This window comes from Pleurodeles waltl, chromosome 3_1 (assembly GCF_031143425.1).
Source record: "Pleurodeles waltl isolate 20211129_DDA chromosome 3_1, aPleWal1.hap1.20221129, whole genome shotgun sequence".
NCBI lineage: Eukaryota > Metazoa > Chordata > Amphibia > Caudata > Salamandridae > Pleurodeles > Pleurodeles waltl.
Genome location: NC_090440.1, coordinates 660142616 through 660156499, shown reverse-complemented (window position 1 = coordinate 660156499; position 13884 = coordinate 660142616).

The window sequence follows — 13884 nt, the reverse complement described above, 5'->3', positions numbered from 1 at the left end:
GTTCGGGGACTTCCCAGTGCGAGATGTCTTTTTGGCATCACAGATCAATAGATCAATAACCCAATCACTAATCACAATAATTGATCATTAGGCTAATCAATAACATTTAATAAGAATCAATAAGTTGAACACGCCATGACCTTTCAGTCATGTAGAACCACACCAATTTATTTAAGTGTTAGGATATTTATTTTCCTATTGGTTACAATCTAATGTCATTTCTGTTAATCACATTAGCAATCAATCTCATCAGAACACATCTAATTAGTACTTAGAGCGCAAATTAATCAATGCATAGAGAATATTCACTCAGTATTTAGGCACATCACTAATATGAAGCAACTCAGCAAAGATTCGTCAATGAATAATTCAACAAAGAAAGAACTCAGTCATTTGTCTATTTGCGTCAGATATTTGCGAACACCTTAACTAACCTCAAATTAGCATCGGCATGTTGGGCTTCATGCAAAACAATTTAGTAAACATGAATTTAGAAAACATCTAAACTATGGCCTCTATCAAAATAGCAGTTGGTACCTAGAAAGAAAAGGCAAACAGACAATTACAATTTTGTATCAGATAGTTACCAATCCAACAGATCAGCAAACAGCATCAGTCTTCGTCCTCAGGACATCGGTCGATTCACCATCAGCAGAGACAGGACTGGGCAAAGTCTCAATAGAGCATAGCTAGGAATAGGACCTTCCCTCATATGGAGGAGAAGTAAGTATAAGATAAGGAATAGGTAGAGGATGGTTTAGAGTATCAGGACGAATAAACGGCAAAGTCTCAAAAGAATGGCCTCATTACTCCTTGGGTCGTGCGGTTAAATCAAAACTTTATAATCTGCCCTTAATTCCTCATTGGGTAAATAATTGGTGCATCATTATCTCTGTCCAATAATTCTTCACGCACTTCACCAGAATTTTCCACAAACCACCGTTCTCATGTCGCTGATTGGCCCATGTTATTGACGTCTTCATCGGTTGGAATGTCAGGTAAGAAAAGTTACACTTTACGCTCCAGTCAGTGGCTCCATTGTTTTCTCCTACTCCAGGCAGCCTTGCACCTGTTACAAATTACACTGTTGCATTCAGCAAGAATGTCTCCTTGAGCAAGTCAGGTCTCATGAGAAAGAATTTACTCCGGCTACACACACATAACTTCTTGAAAAGTACAGTTTTATGTCCTTCAGGAAAACAGCACATTGCACGTTAGAAAAATACAGTTTAATATGAGACCAGGCAGCTGGGCCCAGACCCTCGCTAAGCTAAGGCCTAATGATGTAATAAGCAAACTCCTAATACATGACTTTAATTATGATATGCTAATACAAATTCAAAACATTAGTACATAATTAATTCAGCATTAATAAGTTTCATTAGTCTTCGTATACATTGGTAGCCACTCCCCGTGGGCACATTTCAAACATGTGCAATATTTTCTATGTTACCACATTTTCTATGCAGCTTCATCACACAATATATTGCAAGCTTTTCATGTTAATATAAATTTTAAAAGACACGCTCCAAAACAGTCATACTAGTTCTGCAATATGGCGAAGAAGAGAGTTTCAAAGGTTGGCAAAGTCGTTCGGGATTTAAAAAAGGAATTTCCCATGACGAAACACGTGTTGGCTGAAATTGTATTACCTCGGATGGATTTCTAATTGCTGTAGATTCTTAATTTATGTTTGGTTTAGTTTGGACAATTTAAACTTGCATTAAAATTGATTATTTGTTTCTTCAAAACTACTTACAAATATTTTGTTTTTCCGTGAGTGGAGTGCCACACACTACATTACCTGTTTGTTGGGTTTTTTGAACCTTGAGGGGATGGGTGTTCTCCCTTGTGTAGGCACTCCTCAATTCTTATTTTAATTTGTGCGATTTAGGATCCAGAGCGCCTAGTTAACCCTAACATTTCACCCCATCAGCTAGGTTACCCTCGCTAAGCTAAGGCCTAATGATGTAATAAGCAAACTCCTAATACATGACTTTAATTACGATATGCTAATACAAATTCAAAACATTAGTACATAATTAATTCAGCATTAATAAGTTTCATTAGTCTTCGTATACATTGGTAGCCACTCCGCGTGGGCACATTTCAAACATGTGCGTTATTTTCTATGTTACCACATTTTCTATGCAGCTTCATCACACAATATATTGCAAGGTTTTCATGGTAATATTAATTTTAAAAGACACGCTCCAACACAGTCATACTAGTTCTGCAATATGGCGAAGAAGAGAGTTTCAAAGGTTGGCAGAGGCATAGGCAAAGGACCTGCCACTCACCTTGCCCTGCAAAATCTAGGTACTATCAGCCGAACTGCTTAGAGCCAAGCGCTGCAAATCTCAAGGGGAGAGATGGGGAGAGGGACAGGGGGATGAAGAAATAAAAATATAATTTCAAAAAACTTACCTTTTTCCTGTTGTCGCTGCCTCCTGCTGCGTTACTCCTCTGGTCTGTAGATAACTTTATTTCGGCTCAAAGCCATAAAAGTATCCAATAAAACAACAATCCATAAACATACAATAGAATAATTAAGAATAGAAAAAGAGGGTGTCACATAATACATTAAAAAAGCTCTGACAGTTTCTTCTAAAATAGATTATTAAAACACACAGTTATGAGGACAATACGGGACGGACATCAAATTTTAGAAAAGTAAAAACCATTCTATCTTGATTTAGCTTTATATCTATTTCTGTCTTAAGTACTTTTGGATTTGCCAATCAGTCTGCAAGATTTTCTCTAGCTCTTGTAGCCCATGCACTTTGACTGCAAAAACTACCTTATCACTTGTATCGCTTATCAAAATTCGTAAGGATGTGTTGTATTCTCTTATCCCCATTGATCTACATAGGGGGATAATCCACTTCTTCCTAGAAACCAAGTATCTAGGGCAAAAGAACATAAAGTGTGCAAGTGTCTCTGGTTGCTCATGGCAAAATTGGCAAGAACTCAAGTTGCTGTCCTCCTTACTCCATCTTGCAGTGAATGTCTTGAGTGGCAAAATCCCTAGCCTAAATTTAATAAAAAGGCTTTTGAGGTAAGGAGGGCTTATGTTGTCCATATAGGCCTCAAACTTGGGACTGCATTTGATCTTAGAACTGTAATGTCCTACTACCTTGGGCCTTTTTGGACCAGGTCTGTACCAAAATAGTCTCCCAGTAGCACCGCCTTATGCGTACTTTTACTTCCTTGGTTAATTTACAAGGATCTCTCCACACCTCCTCCATTTTAATAAATTGACTCATATCTCTAATGTATTTAAACCAAGGAATTTTTAATGCACCACCATCCGCTAGAAGCTCAACTGCTGCTGCTTGACAAGTGGACAGATGTTCAGATGTCCAAAGACGGACCCAGTACATAAGAGGTCTTAGGGCAATTTCATTATGAATCTCGTTTAGAGCTAGATCAAATCTGAGGGGCGTGAGAGGAGTACTCATCGGCAACCGTAAAATGTTACGCATAAAGCAATTTTCTACCTTTGTCAACATCTGGAATTACAATACCCTCATAGCTCATAAATTGAAGCAGCCACTGCCGCTGCCTTGTATACTGTAATAGCAGGTGAAATTTCCCCTTCCAAGATGTGGGCAATTTTCCTCCCTATCACTGCTGACCTCTGTCAGAGGACAGACAAGCTCTTTCCAATCTGTGCCGACCACTGTTGGTCATCCGTTAGTCTGATCCCCAAGTAATCAAATTGGCTAGCTCTCTCTACCAATTGTCCAGCTATGGTCATTTTCCCCCTGAATGACTTATGCGGATTAAAGGCCATAAACTTGGTCTTGGTTGGATTTATTTCAAGGCCCCTCTTGGCACAGAAATTAGAAAAAGCATCAAGTTCATTTTGGAGGCCCATTGGGGTTCTTGAAATCAATAGAGTATCATCCGCAAACATTAAAATAGGGACAGGGACTCCTGCTAGTTTCGGTGCATCATGATTGCAATGTATCAGATGGTCTACCACACCGTTGATAAAGAGGTTAAACAATGTGGGAGCCAAGACACACCCCTGTCTAACCCCCTTATCAACAGGTATGGCTTCTGTCAGATCTCCGCCTTGAGACCAGCGTACCTGAGCATAAGTACCCTCATGGAGATACTTTATCAATCTCAACAGTTCTTTATCAAGTCCCACGCTCCCCAGCAATCCTGGTGCTGCTTACATGCTAAACATAGCATGTAAGCAGCGCCAGGATTGGTCTGAGCGGCTCGGAGTGCTGCTCAGACACAAGCCTTGGGTCTGTGCTGTTTCTCCGGCCCAGCCTCAGATGGCCGGCCAAACACACATGTACACTTAGTGCACTCTCCCCTCTTCCCCCCTCCCACAGCCTAGCTCCACCCCATCATGAACACACTGCTGGCTGATCCATCAGATGAAAGATAAAACGATAATTAAATATAGTTTTATCTTTCATCTCCTGGCTCAGCCATGGGGGCGACACCCCTGCACAACGGCCTTGCAGGGAAGTACCACTGAAAGTTAGACTTAAAGAATTGAGGTCTCCGACTGTGCAAAGCACAGTGTGCAATGCAAAGAGCAGTGAAAGAAATTCTCTGCCTTACAGGAGTCAATGCAAATTTTTAAGCTCCCAAGATACTGATCAATATGAAGGGATGTCAAGAATAAGAGGAGTGGCAATGTTCTGTACTGTTTGTGATATAGTTAAGCAACCCTGGTTGATGTTGAGAAATAGAGCGTTACAACAGTCCATCCTGGAAGATATTAGTGCAACCATGACAGTTTTCTGTGCCGACTCTGGAATGGAGGGAAACATTTCTTTAAGGGACCAATGATGTTGAAACAGGAAGAGACAGTTAGATTAACCTGGGTATGAGGGGGCCCATCAGTAAGACCATCATATCTTTCAGTCTGCGTTTCCTGGCAAAGTCGCCTGGGCGCGGTGCTCTGATCTCACTTGGGCACCGCGCTGAGTCGACTGAGTTTCGGCGATAATGTAAGCTCCTCGGCTTCAGTGTCTGTTGTTCTTAAAGCTTCTGTTTCATATAAATACGGCTAAGTCTCGAGGGTGATGGTCAATTTTTTTTTTTTTAAGTGTATTTCTTTAACATGTGGAAGCTTTGAAATTAATAGGGCACATTTTAGCATTGTACCGAGACAAACTTTTTTTAAAGTGATAGATTTGTAAAACAGATAGTCTAAACTAACATGCATTTCACACGCAAAAATGAAGAAAATATATTTTGGTGAAATAAAATATTTGCCTATGATCACACAACTTAGTGGGAAAGTCACAGTTTATCCAGGGTTTCTGGTTTAATTTTGTACGAATCAGCTAGATAATGGATATCCCTTATGTTAATATATTAAGGCCTTGTTTTACTGCTTAGTTTAAAAAAAAAAAGCTAACTCTACCCGAAGGTACTGGAGCGCGTTACATAAGCACCAGTTGCATTACATAAGGTCACATGCATTGTTTCTTTGGAGATTCAGTGAAATGCCCAGAATCACAGGATGCTGAGCCATCAAAGAGACTCAAAAAAGGTTCCCTACTTGCCCAGTCATCCACACTAATCCTAATGCCACATCCTGAGAAGAGGGAGGGAAGCAGGCAGAAGCCATATGAAAGCTAGGCTTGTTATAAGCTCAAGGTTCCAACAAGACCTCAAGCTGAGCCAGAGCCAGTCCTCAGGCTTCAGCCTGGTTAGAGCATCCAGTGTCTTGTTCACCTCTAAGGGAATCGACATTAAGGGTACAATCCATGTGTACTTTGCACCATTTAACCTAAACATAGCCACGAGTTGTCAATCTAGTGCATTGAGAGCCATAGAGTCACTTTGTTATACAAGCAGCATTCCATTGCATTCAGATATCTGAACTTAGCATATGTAGCTGTTTCTGTGTTTTGATTTGTTTAATTTTTATGCTTTCTTTTCTTTTTGTTTAGGATGTGGGGGAGATTGTATATTCTCACTCCTCCCTGCTGTAGTGCATTTGCAGCTGTGCCCTATATCGATGCCAGGGGTTCTTTTCTCCCATTACCTCTGTTCCCCCAGGTGTTGTTGAGGGGTTCATCTTTGTACCGCATGCTCTGCAATGCCTTGATTGATGCCATCTTGGTTCAGGGTCTTGGGGGCGGGTCGGCCGTTCTATCACTGTGATCACTGTTCAGATATTTTTTAAAGATGCAGGCGTGTTGTCTGCCAATAATCCTCTGCCCTGGCTCAACCTACTCATATTATGTCTGTGTTCTTCCTTCTCAGCAAGCATCAGAGAAGAGCTCTAATGGACCACACATCATTTGCCTCAGCACCTGGCCCTGACTCACTCCCAATCCTTTTGACTTTTTGGGTTTCAGGAGGTGTTGAAAGTAACCAGAGGGCTAACTGGCTTGTGGTGGCTCAGTATTCAAAGCTACATCACTTTTTGATCCTTAAATGTCAGCTCTTCATATTATTGTGAAGCAGAATTCACCAAGCACTGGATTGTTCATGCACTAAAAGTGAACAAGAACTGGGTTTAGACCGTTATTTGACAGTTTAGTTGTATCCTAATTATGTCTATTAGTGATCATGCTCAGCAGGAGAAGAACTAAAAGTTTAGACAACTGGTGTTTGTGCTTGGTTAAAGAGACAAGGAGGCTGAGCTAGCATCTGTAGGATTACGACTCAACAACTTCAGGTCAGAATACCCCTTAAACTGGTTGGCCTAGAACAGCTGACTTTCCAGCTAGTGTGTATAGCTGCTCATAAGGGTCGGAGCACAGATGAGAAACATCTGCCTCCACTGACCCTGGCACACTGCAGATGTTAAATAATTGTTAGACAACTAGATTGTGTGTCAGGTTGTATAAGTAGCTGAGCAACTCAACTACCTTGCTTCGATCTGTTGGATGTTATCCTCTGAGCCAAGTTTTGACTCCATGGGTGCCTGTGTCCCTCAGTCACTGGTGGGAGAGATGGGGTGCAGGCCCAGTGGAGGTCCCCCCCCCACATGCCGCATGATGAATGGGTCTCCCCCATCTGCCCTGCATCACCTTGTGTAAGGTTAAGGGCACACTTCCTTGCAAGTCAAGATGATGACCAGAAGGCCCGAGTGTGCACTAATGGAGGTGTCAGGACTCAGGCTAGTTATTGGCTTGAGGTAGTGCATCAAGGCCTTCTGACTATCGGCCTCAGTGTGCATTTCCCCTCTCATAGGTGGTTCCATATGCCTGGGCACTGTGGTCATCAGCTCCAATGTGCCTGGGCCATCAGATCGGCAGTAGACCTGGGGCAATTGGTGACTAGCTGGAGTCCTGGCCAGTGCAGCTAACTCTGACTACATAGTGTCTCCTCTTGAATCCCCATGGTGGCTTAATTGTCAAGGAACAATAACCTCTCAAGGAGGCCCAAAAGGTACTGTGGTCTTGATGCTCCTTTGATACCCACTTCTGTGCTTTTGGAAGGTGGACAGCGCTCTCGCACCCTGGAATGATGAGCGTTTTGACAAACCGAGGAAGGAATGGTATATTTTGGGTCTAGAGACCTTATTTGTCTTTTAGGCTCTTCACTATATACGTTGTTATGAATTCAATTTAGTTTTAACATATATAGTGCAAACCAGAGTGCAAGCTCCGGCTGCAACACCCAGTCTCAACTTTAAGGTAAAGAATAAGGTGTTCAGTCAAGGCTACTTGGAATAACACATATTTTGCTTGTACACCTATGATTTTATGTTATCCTTTTGTCACAACGTTACTGAAATTCTGCTTTCTCTTCTCTCGTTGTCACTCTGTCAGGGTGGCCACGGAAAGTTGGCTGGAGAAGTTCATAATATCTGGAGTAAAGAGCAAAAGTGGTTCAGAACTCTGAACAAGACTTACAAGTGGCACAGCAGTATGTGCTGCGCATACAACATTCTAATCTGCAGAAAGGCAACACTGGAAACCTGCTCTGCAATGACTTGAAGCTGCGGTTCAGTTTCTTGGTCAACTAGGACTGGCTGTGAGAGCCCCTGCTAGTACTCTCTAGGATCAGAAAAATGAAAACTATCTAAACTTTATTGTAATACTAGAAACAAGTCAATATAGTCACATCAGACGCTCTGAAAAGAATGAAAAAACTGAAATTCACTCCCATTACTGGGGCAGTATTATTCAGTATGAACTGAATACATTCTGCAGCTGCAAACAATGGTACTTGTTATTCAATAAAACTTGGCGTGTACTCAATCATCTGGAAGATATGACAGCAATTATTTGCTTCAATTAGGCAGTCAGAGCTAAGCACTCAGAGAGTCCACAGAGATGAATTATTCCCAGGATTTGCGCCAGATCATAAATCGATTGTTGCTGCGTTTACAAAATACACTCTTGGACAACTACACAGGTTGATAGCCCACGTTGAGTATTCAGAGGGTCAGAGTTAAACAATGGTTGAAATAGGAAAATTGAGCGTTCTGGGGTACAGAAAATAATATTTAAATTTGACAGAACAGAGGTCGATGTCACTTATCATGCTTAGTCGCTGAATAGAGTACTGAATAACACTGCTTTGTAGTGAAAACTGTGCGTTGTCCTCATCCCATAACAATAGTAGCAGTAAATTATTTTGAACCAAATACCTTAACTTGACAAGTGGAGCTCTCCCGTGATGCCTGCAAGTATAAATAACACGTGAGCACATTGTATAATCTGTAAAGCATCAATGGAGTACTGGTGTACGTAACCAACCCAACAAGAGGTCCTTTGCCTAAAACCAGATGGTCAAGCACGAATGGGATTCTCAGCCTATTTATATATCAGACTGGGGAAATGTATAGCATGGAAATCAGTCGCAAATCTTCTTTTGATGCTGTACCAAGACATGCGGCAGACATTTGGCAAAATAAATGAAGAGCTTCAACTTTATGTGTGCCACAGTTATAACATTCAACATAATACATGAAATTACTTATGCAAGCAAATCCCTTCAGTGTAAAGCATGGGGCTCCAACCTTTTCTGTAGTAAGAAATTCTTCTGATCAGTGAAAATCATTGTGAGCTACTGAAGGCTAACCAGCCCCTACATTGTTACCAGACACTCCCATGCCCAGCTTCATGACTTTAAGCCTTATTTCCAAAGATCCAGATACAATGGGTTGAACAAAATACTTTGACTAGGGGCACTACATCAGGGCTGCTATGTGTGTCAGTGAAAGCAAGGTCTTTGGGATGTATACATATGAATAGGATATGAATAGGATTATGGGTGACTGAGAGCCTGTGTGTTATGCACTCGCTGCACGGGACATACTTTTCTCCATATGTGGCATGGTTACATCTATAACAAAAATATAAAACCATTTTTTAAATAGGAGAAATTTAAAGTGCAAAATAATGTTCTGCCATAATGTTCATAACATGGAACATTTTTCTGCACTTTACATTTCTCTTGTTTAAAAAAATGGTTGTAGTTTTCAGTTGTACTTATGGCACAATGTCTAATGGCTTCTTGAGAGCAAGAGACCTGCTGTTTGTAAATGCGACATTTTGAAATGGGAAAAATTCAAATGAAGGGTTTACTTAATCATTAAGGTACATTTTCATTTTCTCCCATTTAAAAGCAGTTAAAAACATTATTTTGTTGACAGCTCCAATACTTGACAAGGACTTTTATTAGGAGTTCAAAAACTCATTGCTTCAGTCCTTCAACTCTGTGCCACAGCCACAGACTCATAAGTCATGAATCTGACTGAGCACTGCTCATTATCAGGCCCTGCTATCTGCACCCAGATGACACAATTGTAAAATAAACATAGTCTTCCCTTAACTTTAAAAAGAAAATATGACCCAGTGCTCATTTAAAATGGACTCAAAGCTACTCTGAAGGCAGCTGGGAGGTACTAGTAGCTTCAAATGGACTGGCTGGAGACACCTGACCTACAGGTTGGATGAACAGTGTGGTTCAATATCATCATAAATACTTCCTGTAAAATGCAATTGATGCTTTGGAAAAGGTCAAAACATTCTTGAATGATTACTGCTCTTGTAAATGTTTCCAGAAAGAGATGAGAGAAGCAACAGGTTTGGCATCTGAAATAGAAACTGACAAGCGTTCCTCTGTTCAACAACTGTTCAGCTATGAGGGAGAAGATGAACCAATTTGAGAATTGAAAGAACAGTTTTGCATAGGTTTTTTTCTGGTTCAAATCTTTCTTATTAGCAAAATTATAACTGCAAGGCATTTGAACAAAACAACCAAAGGAGGCAACCTAACACCTCAGGATTTACTTAACAAGTATAACAATGGACTGCCCACCCTCGCCTTCCCGCCCGAGGAGTACTCATAACAGGCTTTCATAAGATAAAGTACTTGATCATTCGATATGTACTCCTTAGGCATCCCGTGTGTCCTGTGACGGGTCATTTACATCTGTTAGGCACAAGAGCCTCAAGTATTTAGGGCATGTCAACTCCTTAGAGAGGAGAGCCAGATATGGGCTCTCGAAAGAAATCTCCCTGAGCAGTGAGGACCAGGGTGAGTTTCTCCATACCCAACACATACCACAACTGGTGAAACCACCCCATGTGAGTGGGGTGTGTACTAGTGCCCCAGTGAGCGAGGATGTTTTGTAGGGCCGCTTCTAATGCCAAGCCGATCTGCTGCTCCATTGAGATTTGAGCAGATAGATAAAGGTATTTGGGAGTCCCAGAATGACAAAGGTAGGAAATCGGGGATGCTGAGTGTCTAGGTGGGCATTGCTATCGTTCAAGATTCCCTCCCTATATTGTGCAAGTTTTAGGCATTCCCAGAGCAAATGTACCAATGCCCCGGGGGATCTGCATTGCCTCCAACAATCCGGAATGTGAGTGGGATTGCCCTTTTTTAAGGCATACTGGGTTAAGGTACCAGCAGGTAGCGATTTTTGTTGCTGTCTCAATCCTCGCCATGTTCCATGCCATTTGGCTTGCCCTGTAGTATATGTCATGCCACTCTTTAGTCGTCAGCGTCCTCAGTAGCTCCGCTTCCCAGCATTTATGCCCCGGTGTCTTGGGTGGTGTGGGGGTGTTTTGTAAAATGCTGTACAGTTCAGTAATGAGGCCTTTGTCAGTAGTTTTTGTCAGGAGCCATTTTTCAAAAACCGCGAGCAGACTTTGTGCTCTCTCTCACATCGATGATTGCATCACCTAGTGCCGGATTTGCAAGTATCGCATTCTCTCCATCTCAGGGAGTGCATAATCATCTTGAAGTTGGTCGAAACAGAGCCAGCCCTCTTTGTCAAAGAAGTGACATGCGACACACAGCCACTGGTGAAATCCAACGTGGTCGAGGCCAGGTTTAAATCCTGCATTGCCGACTATTGGGGTCAGTGGGGATGGAAAGCATGGAGAGACCTTTCTGTATCACTACAAGGTCCCAGACCTTTAGTACTGTGCTTGTGACTGACGAGGAGTAAAGGCCCCATGGCTTCTACGGATAGGTCACGAATGGAACCTTCCAAAGGGAGGTGCCAGCGATTGCCCGACCCATAAATAACCAGCACTTTTCGGATTAGTCCCTGGACCACTCCACCATGTAGGAGAGTTGACTGGCTTGGTAATATTGTAGAAAGTTTGGGATCCATAGTTCTCCTTGTAATGGGGACCGATAGCTCAATGTCTGGCTCAACTGGGGTCGCTTTTCTGCTCACACAAAGTGGTGTAGTTTGCTCTGTAGGGATGGAAGCATGCCATCTGGGGGTTCGATTGGTAGGGCTTGGAAGAAGAAGTAAGTCATCTTCAGTGCAGCTGTCTGGCCTAGCCAAGACAGAGGATAAAGTTTCCACTGTGCCTGGTCTCTTTTGATGTGCTGGATGAGTGCTTGATAACTGAGGCATAATCTCTTGCGAATAGTCGGGCAAACTGTATTCCCAAATATGGGATAGAAATGGGCTGCCACTGTATCAAATAGTGGCACGCAAGAAGCGTTACCTTCTCTGAGGGGACCAAGAGGTTAAGGGCCTGGGAATTCTGGGTATTAATCTGAAAGCCTGCAGCACTGCCGAAGGCCTTTGTCTCGTATCTAAAGCCAGGGAGAGCATTTTGGGGATTGTCCAAGACAACAATATCATTTTTCAAGTAAAGGGCAATGGTATGAATCTCCCTGCAAAAGGTGTGGCCGGTAATGCTTGGGTTGTCCCAAGCCCATTGCGCGTAGAGTTCCATATAGAGGGCAAATAGCAGAGGTGAAAGTAGGCACACCTGCCTCTTCCCCCGATGGATAGGAAATAGGGACAAGATCTGGCCATTTACCCGTACGGTTGCTCTGGGCTGACTGTAGTTGCTGAGGATCCAAGATCAAAATCACGGGCCAAAGCAAGTGTCGCCTCCAAATATGGCCAGTGCATCCAGTCAAACACTTTCTCTGCCTCTATGGCCAGGAGCATAATTTCCCATTTGACATGCTTGGCTTTATTGCGCAGATGTAGGATTCACTTGATATTGTCACTACATTGCCTGTGTGGCACAAAGCCTGCATGATGTGGGTCAATCGTCCCTCCACCCTGGCATGAGTGGGTTCAGTTGGGATGCCAGTATGCCCGTGAGGAGCTGTCAACGTTCAGAAGAGATATTCATCTGTAAAACCCACATTGTTGAGGATCCTGGGTTTGGGAAGAACAAGTATTGACGCCGCCATCATAGAAGGCGGGACCGAACTTGGTCCAGTTATCACATTAAAGAGGCGGGTCAAAATGGGCACCAGTATTGGGCAGAATGCTTTATAAAGTTGAGCTGGGAAGCCATCCAGGTCTGGTTATTTAGGAGGCTTTGATTGTGCAAAGCTGATATAACCTCTTCTATTCTAACTGGACAATCTAGCGACTCAGCCTGCTCGGCCATCAATCATGCAATGCAGACACCTCCCTGGTATGCCTCCGGGCCTTCTCCCATGAAGTCGGGAGTAAAGATCTTTGTAGAATCAGCAGAAGGAGGTCTTTGGGCTCGGAGCTGGTTAGCCAGCAAGAACCCACGTTTATTCCCTCCCATGTAAAATGAGTGCCAAAGTCTAAGTAAAGTGTACTCGGCCTTGTCTAGAACCAATCCCACAAGCTGTGTTCTAGCTGCCTTCAGCTGCCTCCAGACGTGAGGTGCATCAGTGGGTTTATGTATCCTTTCCAGCTCCAGCACCTCCCAGATTTTTTTTATCAGCCGCAGAGATAGCTGTCAGCTCTCCCCATATTACTGCTTTTAAAGTCTCCCAAAGGAAGGAGATAGAGGTGTCTTCAGCATCATTCATTTCTAAATAGTTTGTGATGGCTTGAACATTTTGATCCACTACTTTATGCCTCTGTAGGAGAGCTTCTCTCATTCTCTACAGCTGAAAGGCCTGCTGAAGGGGTGGGGGTGCAAGAACAAAATAAATTGAGGCATGGTCAGATAGGGAACGAGGTTCTATTTTGAAATCCATGAGCAATTTCTGGATTCTTATGGTCCCTAAAAAGTGTGATCCAATCGGACATAAGTCTTCCATGCTTAGGAATAGAGGCCCTCATTACAACCCTAGCGGTGGGCGATATAGTGGCGGTAATAAATATGAAATTATGACCACAGCGGAAACCTCTCAGACAGACAGCCACTTTAACACACCGACCGCAAGGGTGAAATCAACAGGCACCACGGCGGTAAAAAGACAATGTTCCGCCTACTGTATTATGACACACCAATCCGCCACCTTTTCTGGGGTGGTACCAATGACATCAAAAGCCTGGCGGAAACACTGCACAGAAGGGAAACGACTCATCTCTGGAGACTCAAGGAAAAACCACGCTGCCATGGAGCCCGAGTTGCATGTGTTCCCCATGCTCTTCTGCGTCCAGCTCCACTGCGAACACCATCGCCGGCAAAGACGACCACGGTGATTACTGCCACCTAGCACACAGAGGAGGGGGGATGGGGAAGA